The sequence below is a fragment of the Peromyscus leucopus genome, chromosome 1, assembly GCF_004664715.2.
Source record: "Peromyscus leucopus breed LL Stock chromosome 1, UCI_PerLeu_2.1, whole genome shotgun sequence".
Lineage (NCBI taxonomy): Eukaryota > Metazoa > Chordata > Mammalia > Rodentia > Cricetidae > Peromyscus > Peromyscus leucopus.
This window is the reverse complement of record NC_051063.1, coordinates 96,746,533-96,760,536: the sequence shown is the minus strand read 5'-3', so window position 1 is coordinate 96,760,536 and position 14,004 is coordinate 96,746,533. Positions and strand designations below refer to the sequence as shown.

At 38.4% G+C, this 14,004-nt stretch overlaps 1 pseudogene; it reads right to left on the bottom strand.

Annotated features, from left to right (window-relative positions):
* Positions 1-7,496: 7,496 nt before the first annotated feature.
* LOC114688685 lies at positions 7,497-8,439 on the bottom strand (annotated as a pseudogene).
* Positions 8,440-14,004: the final 5,565 nt, after the last annotated feature.

Below are 14,004 nucleotides of genomic sequence, written 5' to 3'. Positions count from 1 at the left end.
TGTCATTTGTATATAGGAAGGCTTCTGATTTCTACATATCAATTTTGTATTCTGATACTTTTTCTGAAAGTGCTTATGAGCTGTAGAAGTTTCCTGGTAGAGTTTTTGTCATTTCTGCTAGTAGGCTTTTCTGGATTTATAAGAATTATGAAACTTAGTGAAAAAGATAAGGTCTGGAACTTTATAGCAGCATGCCAAGCTGTGTACATGGAGTTAAGGGTATTTGCCAAAGATCACAGTGGAGCTAAGAATTCTGAGACCAGGATTCAGGAGTGCAAGAAACGAGAGAATTGAATTTGAAATTCTTGGAGCCATATTTTACTAAGAAATTTGCATATTTTCAAGATGCACAGCAACTGGCTGGACAAGAGTCAACTGATAGTCTGAGTACAGATTTTAGTTTTTGTAGTTCATTTGTCAGTTAGGTAAGTTTGAGAAGGGAGTGAACCAATAATGCCATCTTTTATTTGTGATACCTTTAGTTCAGGAAGACTTTAGACTAACCTAGGAAGACATGGTGCTCAACTACAAACAACAGTCCAAACTGCGAGTGCTACTTGTACTAGATTGGAATCCAATTATATACATCATACAAAAATATATATTATACTACATGTAGGGACACCAGCTGCTTTCCTGCATGACTGGCTTGTTTTGGCACAGTATTCCCATTTCCTCAAAGGGGTCAACCTGATATTTCAATTTCTTGGACTCCAATATAAAATGGAGAGTAGAAGAAGATAAGTTTATCTCATTTCTGTAGTGTTTATTTTCACTGTCTACTACTCAATAATTAAAATAACGAGGTATGGCAAAGGGAGAGCCAAATGAAAATAATTCAGGCATTGTAAATACACACACACACACACACACACACACACACACACACACACACACACAGAAAATGGAAGGAAGAAAAGACACCGCAGCAGGGGCAGGGAGAGAAGGATGAAAAGGGGTAGGAAAAGAAAAAAGAAAGAGTAAAATTGAATCTGAGAAATGAAACATAATTGAGGGATTCAGTAGGTGTGTTACTCGATTACAATAGAAAATAGGATTTGTAGTTGACAGATGTGTCAATAGAAAAAAATAAATATAAATATTACAGGATGAAATGCATGTAGTTCAAGATCTTCCTAAGAGATGTGAAGTGATCTAACACACGGATAATTGAAATGGGAAGCCATGAGGTAGAAGACATGTTTGAAGGCAGTCACCAATAAATATCAAAATTAGAGAAAGAACATGAGCTGAGAAATTTTTTAAAGTCTGAAAAAATCCAAACATGATAAGTATGAGAACAGTTTACATTTAGAAAAATTATGAAAAAAAACCTACAGAAAACCAAAAAGTGACTGCGGGCAGCGGTTATAGTTCAGTGGTAGAATGCTTGCTTAGCAGCTGAATTTGATTCTCAGTGTTATAAGAAAGAGGTGGGGGAAAGAGACAGAGACAGCAACAGAGTACAAGATAAAATATGTACTCCCTTTAAGAAGCAAAAATTAGAAAATGACAGGTTACACTGTTTTGCTGGCTGGGGGACCAGCTCCCAGAAAGCCCAGGACTTGAAAGTAAGCCACAGCATTGGCATGTGGTAGACTTTTTTATCGGAGTGGGTTGAGGGAAAAAGACACTCACACACTCTCTTGATGGTTTCCTTTAGACCTTTCCTTTATTCTACTTTTGCATTTTCTATACTTTATTTTCCTGGTGATTTCCTATTCCCATCTTGATGTTTTCCTTCTAACTCTATCTTTATTCTTGATATTTCCCTTATAGTTCCTTCTAACTCTCATTCTTAATGTTTTCCTGCTAACTTTCTAATTCCTGATATTTTCTATCTAACTCATTTTAATTCTCTCATTCTTTAGGTTTTCCTTCTAACTCTCATTCTTAATGTTTTCCTTCTAACTCATTATTGATGTTTTCCTTCTAGCTCATTTTAACTCTATCTCTATCTCTATTGTTTCCCTTACAGCTTATACACCCCAGCAAAATCTTTCAGGCAACATAAAAATTACAGTGTTATTGCATTCTTTTTTCAAGTGAATGACTGCAATGAATACAAAATGAACAGTTAAAAAAGCATATTTTCCATATCCTTTATATGATCAAGCATTTTACATATTACAGGTGAAAAACAAATTATCCCCAAGAAGCCACATACATTCATTCCTAAGCACCTTGTTATAGATTAACTGTGTAGGCAAGCAAGATATTTTTCTCAGTCAGATCTTTTACTGGCAAGCTTCAGTTTTGCAGTTACAAAGAAAGGGCCAATTACTTTATTACTTATCTTTAAAGGTAATCTTATAAGGAATCTTAAAGCAATTGCAAACCTAAACTTTTATATGTGAAAAAGAATCAGTTAGCTCTACTTTAAATCTTTGGGGTGTATACCAACTCATCAATAGATTTTTATATCAGGAGATCAAGGGCAAAAATGGGCACAAGCAATTATTCATCACCTTTGGTCATCAACCAATCCTAACAAGAAAACTGCATCAGCTAGTAATAACTGGGCTGCTTTATTCTTGTTCCCTGACCTTAAAGAGTTCCACATTAACTATGTGTCTTTCTAAAACTTATCTTCTTGGGTTTTTCACCTCAAAGCTATTTGACAATAACATCTTAGTCTAACTTTATTTTCAAAGCTTTGTTTCAACTGTAATGCACTCTGAAGCCTATGTCAACACTGAGGTTAAAAGAATTTAAACTACCTGGTCTAACTGGGACTCAACTGATTTCCTTAATCATTAACATAAGCCACAGTCTGTACAGCTCCTCAATAGAAACTCATGTGTTCTAGTTGTATGACACTTACTTGTTTATATTTTTATCATCAAAACTCTATTTAAATTAGCATTATAATTATCAATTAGACAATACAGCTTAGGAAGGAATCATCTTCATACTAATCTATGGGTAAACATGCCCAGTAGAATGTGATGTTTCCATGACACAAACACACTACATTAGAGGCAGTGGGGATCTCCTCGCACCCATTCATACCATGCTGGATACCAGAGGAAGATGGCAGCAGCAAACATGAAAAGACACAGCAGACACAAAAGACATTCTGGGACCTTAGGTCTGGGGATTTGCCTGTCCAAGATTGGCCCATCAGAGAGTTTCCTCCTGGTAGAATGACACCTTGAACTTCAGTTGCCAACTACTCTTCTTCTGACATGGCCACTGGCAACATTGAAAAGAAATTATAGAAACTATACTGGAGTGAAATTTTGTGTGAAAATATTTTTAACTGTTAACTCAGATTTCTATCCCAAACAAAATATCACTCAAAATTGAAGGTGCAAAAAGGAATTTTTTGACAAAAAGTAATCTGTTAAAAATTCATTATCAATAAACTTACATTATTTTTTAAATTAAACATACAATATTTTTAAATTAAAATCAATTGAAGAAAGCAATCCATGTATAGTAAACTAGGTGATGTTTGAGAGAGAGTAGGCAGTAGTTTTGAGAAATAATTAGCAGTTTTGACTTGTGTGGGTTAGTAGCTGATGTCTTCGTCACCAAGCTTGTAGAATCAGGTTAAAATGAGAAAAAAAACAGCTCTCATAAATAATTTCGCTTTTAAAGAAGGCATCTTTTAGCATACATTCATGGTATCCTTCAAGCCTCTATTCTCCTCTCTTCCAGGAGTAAACTAGCTGATAGTGAGACTTGAGGGTGAACATGCAATTATATTCATTTGATAGGGCTACTATAGCCAAGTGCCATAAGCTAGATGTCCTATATAGATGCAGTTCATCTTGTATTTCTGGATGCTTAGAGTGCAAGAATGAGGCATTGTTAAGGCTGGTTCTTCTCAGGATTCTGAAGGAGAATCTGTTCCATGCCTTTCCCCTAGCTTTTTGAATTTTAAGGTAAATGCTTGGCTTTCATTGGCTTATAGCAGCAGCATCCACATCTGTGTCTTCTTTTTAACATAGTTTTGTCCTTTGTAATGTTTACATCCAAAACCAGGTCCTTAGTCAAACTGGATGGGGAGCCCAGTTTACTCCAGCAGTTATCTTCCTAAAAAATTATATCTGCAATGAATCTGTTCTTAAATAAAGTAACATTCAATGATCCTGAGAATTATAAATCCTCCATGCATATTTTAGAAAGACACAATTCATCCCTAAACTGCACCCTAATCCATCATTCCCTTTCTCTTGGGAGTGTCCACACCCTCAGCACTCTTGGCTGATTTTGGCCATATGGTAAGGTAATGGGTAAAGACATAGTTTCTTTGGTAAGTCCTGAATGTCTGCCCATCAGTAGAAAGTAAGGATCAAACTTTAGATCTCAGTGTATAAAAACAGGGTTGGAGGTTTGGCTAAGTAGTAGACAGCTTACCTAGCATCCATAAGAATTTCAGGTCTATGTCCAGCACCAAACCAAAAATAAACATGAAAGCATGTGGCCATCTACACAAACTGCAATTTCTAGCATTGGTTCTTTTTTTTTTTTTTTTTTTTTTTTTTTTGCACAGGTACTGTCTTCCTCTTTCATGTTTATTCAGAACAAGGGAGAAGAACATGAATCTACCTCATTCCCAATGCCAGATCTACCCTTTACAGCTGGGTGAGTTTAAATTAGAGCTGAAACACATGAGACATATCTCTGTATGAAATTATAATAAGCAGTTGTGGAAATTTTAAAATTCTAAACAAAAAAGGCTCAGATAAAGATGTAATAAATATGTAGCATATCTTCCTTTTGAATGAAGAAAAAGGACAGAGGTAGATTGACCATTTAAATGGGCATGCAGTAAGGTCCATTCATGTCTGTGAGAATATACTTTTATAGTTTCCCCCCACCTTCTCAGCTTATGTGTTTGAATATTTACTCCCCAGCTGGTGGAACTGTTTCAGGGAGAAGGCTGTGGAATCCTTGGGGTTCTGGCCTAGCCTTTTTTTTTTTAATTTAATTTAATTTTATTTTACAATACCATTCAGTTCTACATAACAGCCACAGATTCCCTTGTTCTCCCCCTTCCTGCCCATCCCCCCAGCCCATCTCCCATTCACACCTCCTCCAGGGCAAAGACTCCCCTAAAGATTGAGTTCAACCTGGTAGATTCAGGCCAGCAGGTCCAGTCCCCTCCTCCTAGGCTGAGCCAAGCATCCCTTGTATAAGCCCCAAGTTTCAAACAGCCAACTCATGCACTGAGGTTAGATGCCTCCCAAACAGATCAAGCTAATCAACTGTCTCACTTATCCAGAGGGCCTGATCCAGTTGCGGGCTCCTCAGCTATTGGTTCATAGTTCATGTGTTTCCATTATTTTGGCTATTTGTCCCTGTGCTTTATCCAACCTTGGTTTCAACAATTCTTGCTCATATAAACCCTCCTCTTTCTCGCTAATTAGACTCCCGGCGCTCCACTCGGGGCCGAGCCATGGATGTCTGCATCCAGATTTCTTAGTCCTTGGATGGGGTTTGTGGCACAACTATTAGAGTGTTTGGCCATCCCATCACCAGAGTAGGTCAGTCCTGGCTTTCTTTCGACCATTGCTGGCAGTCTTTTTTGGGGGTATCTTTGTGGATCTCAGTGGGCCTCTTTAGCACTTTGTTTCTTCCTTTTCTCATGTGGTCTTCATTTACCATGGTCTCCTATTCCTTGTTCTCCCTCTCTGTTCTTGATCCAGATGGGATCTCCTGCTCTCTTTCCCTCGACCCTCGCCCTTCATTGCTCCCATTCATGTCCAGGTTGTTCATGAAGATCTCAGCCATTTCTCTATCATTGGGTGACCCTCATGTCTTTCTTGGGGTCCTGTTTTCCAGGTAGCCTCACTGGTGATGTGAGTAGTAGTCTATGGGGTTCTGGCCTAGCTTTGTTGGGGGCATGTATTGAAGGTGACATTAGCTTCTGCTTGTGCCCTAAGATTTCTGCTTCCAGTCTCACCGGAATGTGATAGGCACCACAGGCCAGGCATTTGAGGGGCCATGCTTTCCCACTATGATGGACTTATAATCCAAAATAACTGTTCCTCCCTTCAGTTGCTTCTATCAGGTACTAGGTCACAGAAATGAAAAAAAAAGATGACATTTTACAAAGAGGTGGTATGTATTAAGAAAGGAGATGAAAAGGGAAAATTAGTGAGAAATACAGACAATTCAGTAAGATACACTGGGTTTGAGAGTTTTGGAGCAAAGACCAATGAAGAAGTTTGTCTGTCCTCTAAGGAAGATTACTTTTGGGGACAGAAATACTATTGCCTTCCTCAAGAACAAAGTGTGGAAGACAAGATAAAGATGACCAGAAACAGATAATTAAAATCTTCAACCAACAGAGTTCCCAGCATGATGCTGAAAGTCTTTTCCAGGCTGAAGTTAAACCCTGGAGTGCTACCAGCCGTGTATGTCTGTGCAGGCTTCCATCCTAGAATTACTGCATTGATGAAAATCTAGTTCCACAATGATATAGGCAGGGAGGTATAAATGAACAAATTTCAGAACCATAAGTGAAGAAATCTCAAGGCAGCTTCCAGGAGAAGAGGACATTTGTTCAATCTGACCAGTGAAAAGTTCAAGGATGAGAAATCAGCTTGTGAAATGGTGTCTCCATACCTTCACAGTTTTTGTCCAACACTACAACTGTGTTAATAAAAATGCATTCACCAAAGTTTTAATCAGAAATCACTGTTAGAAGAGCTACAGGGAGAAACTGCCACAGAAAGACTGATCATGAGTGGGGTAATCAGTGACCACAGATACATCCTTGAGTGGTTAGAAGAGAGTGGTAAGGGCATTCTCTGATTGAGCCATAATTTCCTACCTATTTGCTATCATACAAAGACAACCATCCTGTTGTCATCCTACAGAATAATGTTTGCTACTAAATTACACTCTAATAAATACCTATGTATGCAGACCTCAGTCAGCAGATGGACAAGATTCATTCAATTTCCTCTGTTATCGGATTTGTATCTTGCAATGGCAAAATACAGGGATCATGATTTTTTTCATTCTGAATCAAATTAAAAGAAAATAAACAGATTTTTTTCTGAGAGATTATTTTCACTGTTTCCAGAAGTTAACAGAGTCATTTACCATGTAAGAGCAATACCTTTAGAGAGGGATGACCTGAATCCCTAACTTGTCAGACATACCATTTGTTACACATCTACTGGAAATTTCAGTCCTAACTGTTACTTTAAATAGGAGATTGAAAGACATTTAAGCTTTGAAAGACTTCTATTCAAATAACATTACAAAATTGGCATGTGGGAATATTTAAAGTTATGAACTATCCTCTGAAGTTTTCTTACCTTAAAAAAAAATCCACATTTCACTTGGATGCAGCAGGTGTCCATGTAAATGACATTTTTAAAATTATAAATGGAAATAAACATCAAATTTTGTATGCATAGGAGCTTCTCACTATGTAAGTGTTCTGAGTATGGATAAATAACATGGAAATATCAATCACCATCGTTGCTCACTGTCACTGAATTTACTAGCTATGGAGTTTTGTCTGATTTACTTCAAGGGAGCCAAATTGTTCTGGCCATCAATTTTTTCATAGCCTCTTTCACCTCCTTGTTCCTCAGACTGTAGATAGGAAGATTCAACATGGGGATCACCACTGTGTAGATCACAGAAGCCACTTTGACCTGATCAGCTGAATAGCTAGACTTGGGCATTGACATACACAAATAAAACTGTTCCATAAAACAAAGTGACTGCAGTGAGATGGGAAGTGCAGGTGGAGAAGGCCTTGTTCCTTCCCTCAGTAGAACGCATCCTTATGATTGAGAGTAGGATGTAAATGTATGACACAATGATGGTAGACAATGTGCTCACAAGGACAGATGCTGAAGAGATGGATGGGGATATTTCAGCAATATAAGCATGGCCACAAGAGAGTTTCACAAGTGGGAAGAGGTCACAGAAAAAATGGTTGATTTTGTTTGGGCCACAGAAGTTTAGGTTCACAAAACAGCCTGTGAATGATGAGGCATTCATGCATCCACCTAAGTAGGATGCCCCCAGCACGAATAAGCAGACTGATGGGGCATCTGAATGGAGTAGAGCAGGGGTGAACAGATGGCCACGTAGCGGTCATAAGCCATGGTGGCCAGCAGGAAGCATTCTGTAGTTCCAAAAGCTACATCAGAGCCAAGCTGGGCTGCACAGCCAGAGAGAGGGATAGTAGTTTTTTTTTTCTTTTAAGAAACTGATGAGCATGATGGGTGTGACTGATGTGGAGTAGCCAATATCCACAAAGGCTAGATGGCTGAGGAATAGATACATGGGAGTGTGAAGCTGTGGGCTGCTTCGAATTAAAAGGATTATACTGATATTTCCCAATACAGTCACTATGTAAACTTGTAGAAAAAACATAAATAAGATGGCACGTAGTGTAGGACTATCTGTTAGTCCCAAAATAATAAATTCTGTCACCATGGTGTCATTTTCAGTCTCCATTCATTTACCCAGTGGTGCCCACTGGAACCAGAACCAGAGGAGAGTCATTAGCTGAAATGGATCTGCAATTAATATATGCACCTAAATATAATTTTATAATAAATATATAATTAAATTAAATTTTAAAATGGCAATTTTGGGATGCAAGGGTGGTTCAACATACGAAAGTCCATCAATGTAATACACCATATAAACAAGCTCAAAGAAAAAAACCACATGATCATCTCACTAGATGCAGAAAAGGCATTTGACAAAATCCAACACCCCTTCATGATAAAAGTCTTGGAGCGATCAGGAAAACAGGGAACATACCTAAACATAATAAAGGCAATATATAGCAAACCAACAGCCAACATCAAATTAAATGGAGAGAAACTCAAAGCAATTCCACTAAAATCAGGAACGAGGCAAGGCTGTCCACTCTCCCCATACTTATCCAATATAGTACTTGAAGTTCTAGCCAGAGCAATAAGACAACATAAGGAGATTAAGGGGATAAAATTGGAAAGGAAGAAGTCAAGCTTTCCCTATTTGCAGATGACATGATAGTATACTTGAGTGACCCAAAGATTCCACCCAGGAATTGATAAAGCTTATAAACACCTTCAGCAACATAGCAGGATACAAGATCAACTCAAAAAAATCAGTAGCCCTCCTATATACAATGGACAAAGAAGCTGAGAAGGCAATTAGAGATACATCACCCTTTACAATAGCCAAAAATGACATAAAATACCTTGGGGTAACACTAACCAAGCAAGTGAAGGACCTATATGAAAAGAACTTTAAGTCCCTGAAAAAAGAAATTGAAGAAGATGTCAGAAAATGAAAAGATCTCCCATGCTCATGGATAGGCAGGGTAACATAGTAAAAAATGGCAATCTTACCAAAAGCAATCTACAGATTCAATGCAATCCCCATCAAAATACCAACACAATTCTTCACAGACCTGGAAAGAATAATACTCAACTTCATATGGAAAAACAAAAAACCCAGGATAGCTAAAAGAAACCTGTACAATAAAACAACTTCTGGAGGCATCACAATCCCTGACTTCAAGCTCTACTATAGAGCTACAGTAATAAAAACAGCTTGGTATTGGCATAAAAACTGACATGTGGACCAATGGAATCGAATTGAAGACCCTGACATTAACCCACACACCTACGGACATATAATTTTTGACAAAGAAGCCAAAAGTGTACAATGGAAAAAAGAAAGCATCTTCAACAAATGGTGCTGGCATAACTGGATATCAACGTGTAGAAGGCTGCAAATAGATCCATATCTGTCACCGTGCACAAAACTTAAGTCCAAGTGGATCAAAGACCTCAACATAAATCCAGTTACTCTGAACCTGCTAGAAGATAAAGTAGGAAGTAGCCTTGAATGCATTGGCATAGGAGATGACTTCCTAAATATAACACCATTAGTGCAGACACTGAGAGAAAAAGTCAATCAATGGGACCTCTTGAAACTGAGAAGCTTTTGTAGAGGAAAGAATATGGTCAACAAGCAAAGTGACAGCCTACAGAATGGGAAAAGGTCTTCACCAACCCCACATCTGACAGAGGACTGATATCCAGAATATATAAAGAACTCAAGAAATTAGACATCAAAACGACCAACAGTCCAATTAAGAAATGGGCTTTAGAACTAAACAGAGAATTCTCAACAGAGGAAACCCAAATGGCTGAAAGACATTTAAGGAATTGCTCAACATCCCTAATCATCAGGGAAATGCAAATCAAAACAACTCTGAGATACCACCTTATGCCTCTCAGAGTGGCTAAGATCAAAAACACTGAAGACACTTTATGCTGGAGAAGTTGTGGAACTAGGGGAACTCTACTCCACTGCTGGTGGGAATGCAAGCTTGTACAACCACTTTGGAAATCAATATGGCGCTTTCTTAGAAAATTGGGAATCAATCTCCTTCAAGATCCAGCTATACCACTCCTGGGCATATACCCAAGAAATGCTCAATCATACCACAAGAGCACTTGCTCAGCTATGTTCATATAAGCATTGTTTGTAATAGCCAAAACCTGGAAACAACCTAGATGCCCTTCAACTGAAGAATGGATAAATAAATTGTGACACATATACACAATGAAATACTACTCAGCAGAGAAAAGCAATGACATCATGAGGTTTGCAGGCAAATGGATCGATCTAGAAAAAATCATCCTGAGTGAGGTAACCCAGACACAGAAAGACAAATATGGTATGTACTCACTCATAGGAAGATGCTAGATGTGGAACAAGGATGACTGGCCTGCTATTCACATCACCAGTGAGGCTACCTGGAAAACGGGACCCCAAAAAAGACACGGAGAAATGGATAAGATCTACATGAACAGCCTGGTCATGAGTGGGAACAATGAAGGGCAACAATCGAGGGAAAGAGAGTGGGAGATCCTAGCTGGATCAAGAAAAGAGAGGGAGAACAAGGAATAGGAGACCATGGTAAATGAAGATCACATGAGAAGGGGAGGAAGCAGAGAGCTAGGGAGGCCCACGGAGATCCACAAAGATACCCCCGCAAAAGACTGCTGGCAATGGTCGAGAGACGGCAGGAACTGACCTACTCTGGTGATGGGATGGCCAGACACCCTGTTAGTTGTGCCATAAACCCCATCCAAGGTCTGAGGAATCTGGATGCAGACATCCACGGCTGGGCCCCTGGTGGAGCACTGGATCTAATTAGTGAGAAAGAAGAGGGTTTATATGAGCGAGAATTGTTGAAGCCAAGGTTGGATAAAGCACAGGGACAAATAACCAAATGAATGGAAGCACAGGATCTATGAACCAAAGGCTGAGGGGCCCCCAACTGGATCAGGCCCCCTGAATGGGTGAGACAGTCATTTGGCTTGATCTGTTTGGGAGGCAGCTGTGTGTTGTCCGGTCTGTCCGGGTCCTGGGCTCGTTGCATGAGTTGGCTGTTTGAATCCTGGGACTTATGCAGAGACGCTTGGCTCCGTCTGGGAGGGGGGGACTGGACCTGGCTGGACTGAGTCTACCAGGTCCATCCCGGTCCTTGGGGGAGACCTTGATCTGGAGGAGGTGGGAATGGGGGGGTGTGCTGGGGGGAGAGGGAGGGGGGCGAGAGTGGGAGAACAGGGGAATCTGTGGCTATTATGTTGAACTGAATGTTGTTGTAAAATAAATTAAAAAAAATTCTTAATTTCTTAGTCATAGAATGATTTGTAAATTTTCTTTTCAAATTCCATAAGATATTATAACAAGAAATTCAATTATTTTAGGATCCAACTATGTAGTTCCTACTAGCATATGATACAAGTTTATTCCATGTATATGCAGGAAATACATACATGGGGATACACAGAAACATTTATTTTTATAGCACAAACTGATTAACCTAAATATTCATGCCAATGTTGACTCTTAGTTTTCCCATCCCCAATCACAAACATGCCTCTGCCCCAGTGTTCTCTCCTCCAGTAAATACAGCCTCCAATTTTCTAATTGTCTGGCTAATAACAATAGAACTAATTTGGACATTTTTATTTTTATGACCTACTAGAATAAAAGAAGCCAAATTCTTCATTAAAAACGTCTGCATTGAAGATAGAAAGACTCATCACAATTCTTATTATCACTCTGTTATAAACATAGTAGACATTTTGCAAAGTGTCTCAAGACTACTCCTTTATGGGATTGTAGGAAGTGATAAGAGTCTAGATATTGCTATATCTTAACATCAAATAAATAAACAGAAGCGTTTGGGAGCTTCTATTAGATATATTTTCATATCACCAGTTCTAGAAAGCAGTGGTTAGGAAAGGAAAGGGGGTGCATTTGGCATAGAGTAAGAGAGTTAGAGTGGTATGAATGGAAGTGGGAAGCTATAATAACTAACAAATTGTAATAAAGAAAAGGCCAATTCACATTTCAAAATAATGAGCCTTTCATTCAAGATGCAGAGCATGAACCAGGACAGGAAAAATGTTAGTCCTATCCACCCATTTTCACAATTCTAAAAACCAGCAGAATCTTTAGAATTATTTGCTTTTCTTCAAAAACTTCTACCTGAAGTCTAAGAAACAACACATATATAGCAATCAGCAATGCATATATAGCTATTGAAAACTGCATTTTTATTGAAATTTATCAAGCTGTATTAGGTCCAAGTTTCTCTAGTACTGTGAGTCACAATTCGCCAATTATTGTGGCTTCTAGACAAAGATCTACAGAGACAAACTTTCTTAAAGAAAATAAATGTATGAAAGATAGAAATGTTTTCAAAGTGGCATGTGGCTGTCTGCAAGAAGACAAGGCAATATACAGAAATACAATGGAGCCACACAAACTGACGGCCAATTTGTACCCCACCCCACAGTGCATGGAAACACAGGCAAATGACAAGGACTTTTAACCTCCTGGTTTTGACCTGTACAAAGGAGAACATACATACCACACTTGATTCCTTTGTTTATTTATAAGTGTGAATAAAGACACTGTTCAAACCATAAAGAAATAGCAAGAATGTCTCAATCCCTTACACTTTACTCAAGACAAATAGGTCCCATGACACTTAGGAAATTCAAGTATTTCTTTATCCTTGAAGGGCTAAAAGTCTAAGTCAGTAACACATCTATTACAACACCCAGAAGGGGCTCCAAGGAATTCTTATTGCATAGCAAAACGACTTTTAAGTGAGTTTTTGATCATTTGGGACACAGCCCCAAGTAACTTTCTTCCCTTAAAATTACAAGTTAATTGCTTCATTTATTTGGGAAATTATACTGACAATCCAGTGGGAAAAAGAACTTACAAGTATTTACCTACTTGTCCGGTGGGACAGAAAAAATAAAATGTGCATGTGATTATATACAAGTGTATGGATTAAATATTTTTAATTACCCATGGGTTTAATTTATTTTTAATGGAATGATTTGCAAAAGGAAATGACATCATTTGGCTGTAATTTAACTGTGGTACTTCCAAAATATGGCTGTATTCTGTGGTCCAGGTTTCATGTTACCTATTCAGAGATGAGTTGGATTCACCAGAAGAATTTAGTTTACAGCCATGCATCCAACAGATCTGAAATATCATTTTCAATAATGAAATCATGTTTATTTTCAACATATTATAAGTTTGTTATAAGAGACTTGAGATGTAAACTACACCTGTGGGCAGACACTCTCTGCATTCTCCATTGCCTATTAACATTTATGATTTACAGTAGAATAATCAAATACACTACCATTTTAATGACTCTGCCATGGACACTAACAAAATGACTGTCAGATTGTCCTAGCCATGATGGACATTTGCAGTGATCTTAAATTGGGGCTTCATTTTCACTAGGCTAATGTTAGTCTCTTTTCATCTTGAGTTTAAGGAGTCCATTGGTCATGCCTCTAGTAAAATGCTAAGCATGACAGCCCACACTCAGAAGATGTAGAACTTTAAATGAACCAAGTCCAGCTAACTAAGAAATAGACTGCAAAGCATCATCTATTCTAAAAACACACAGTTCATTTAGGTTGTAACAAAGTGCAGAGGCTGAAGAATGGTGTAAACCACTGGCCAACA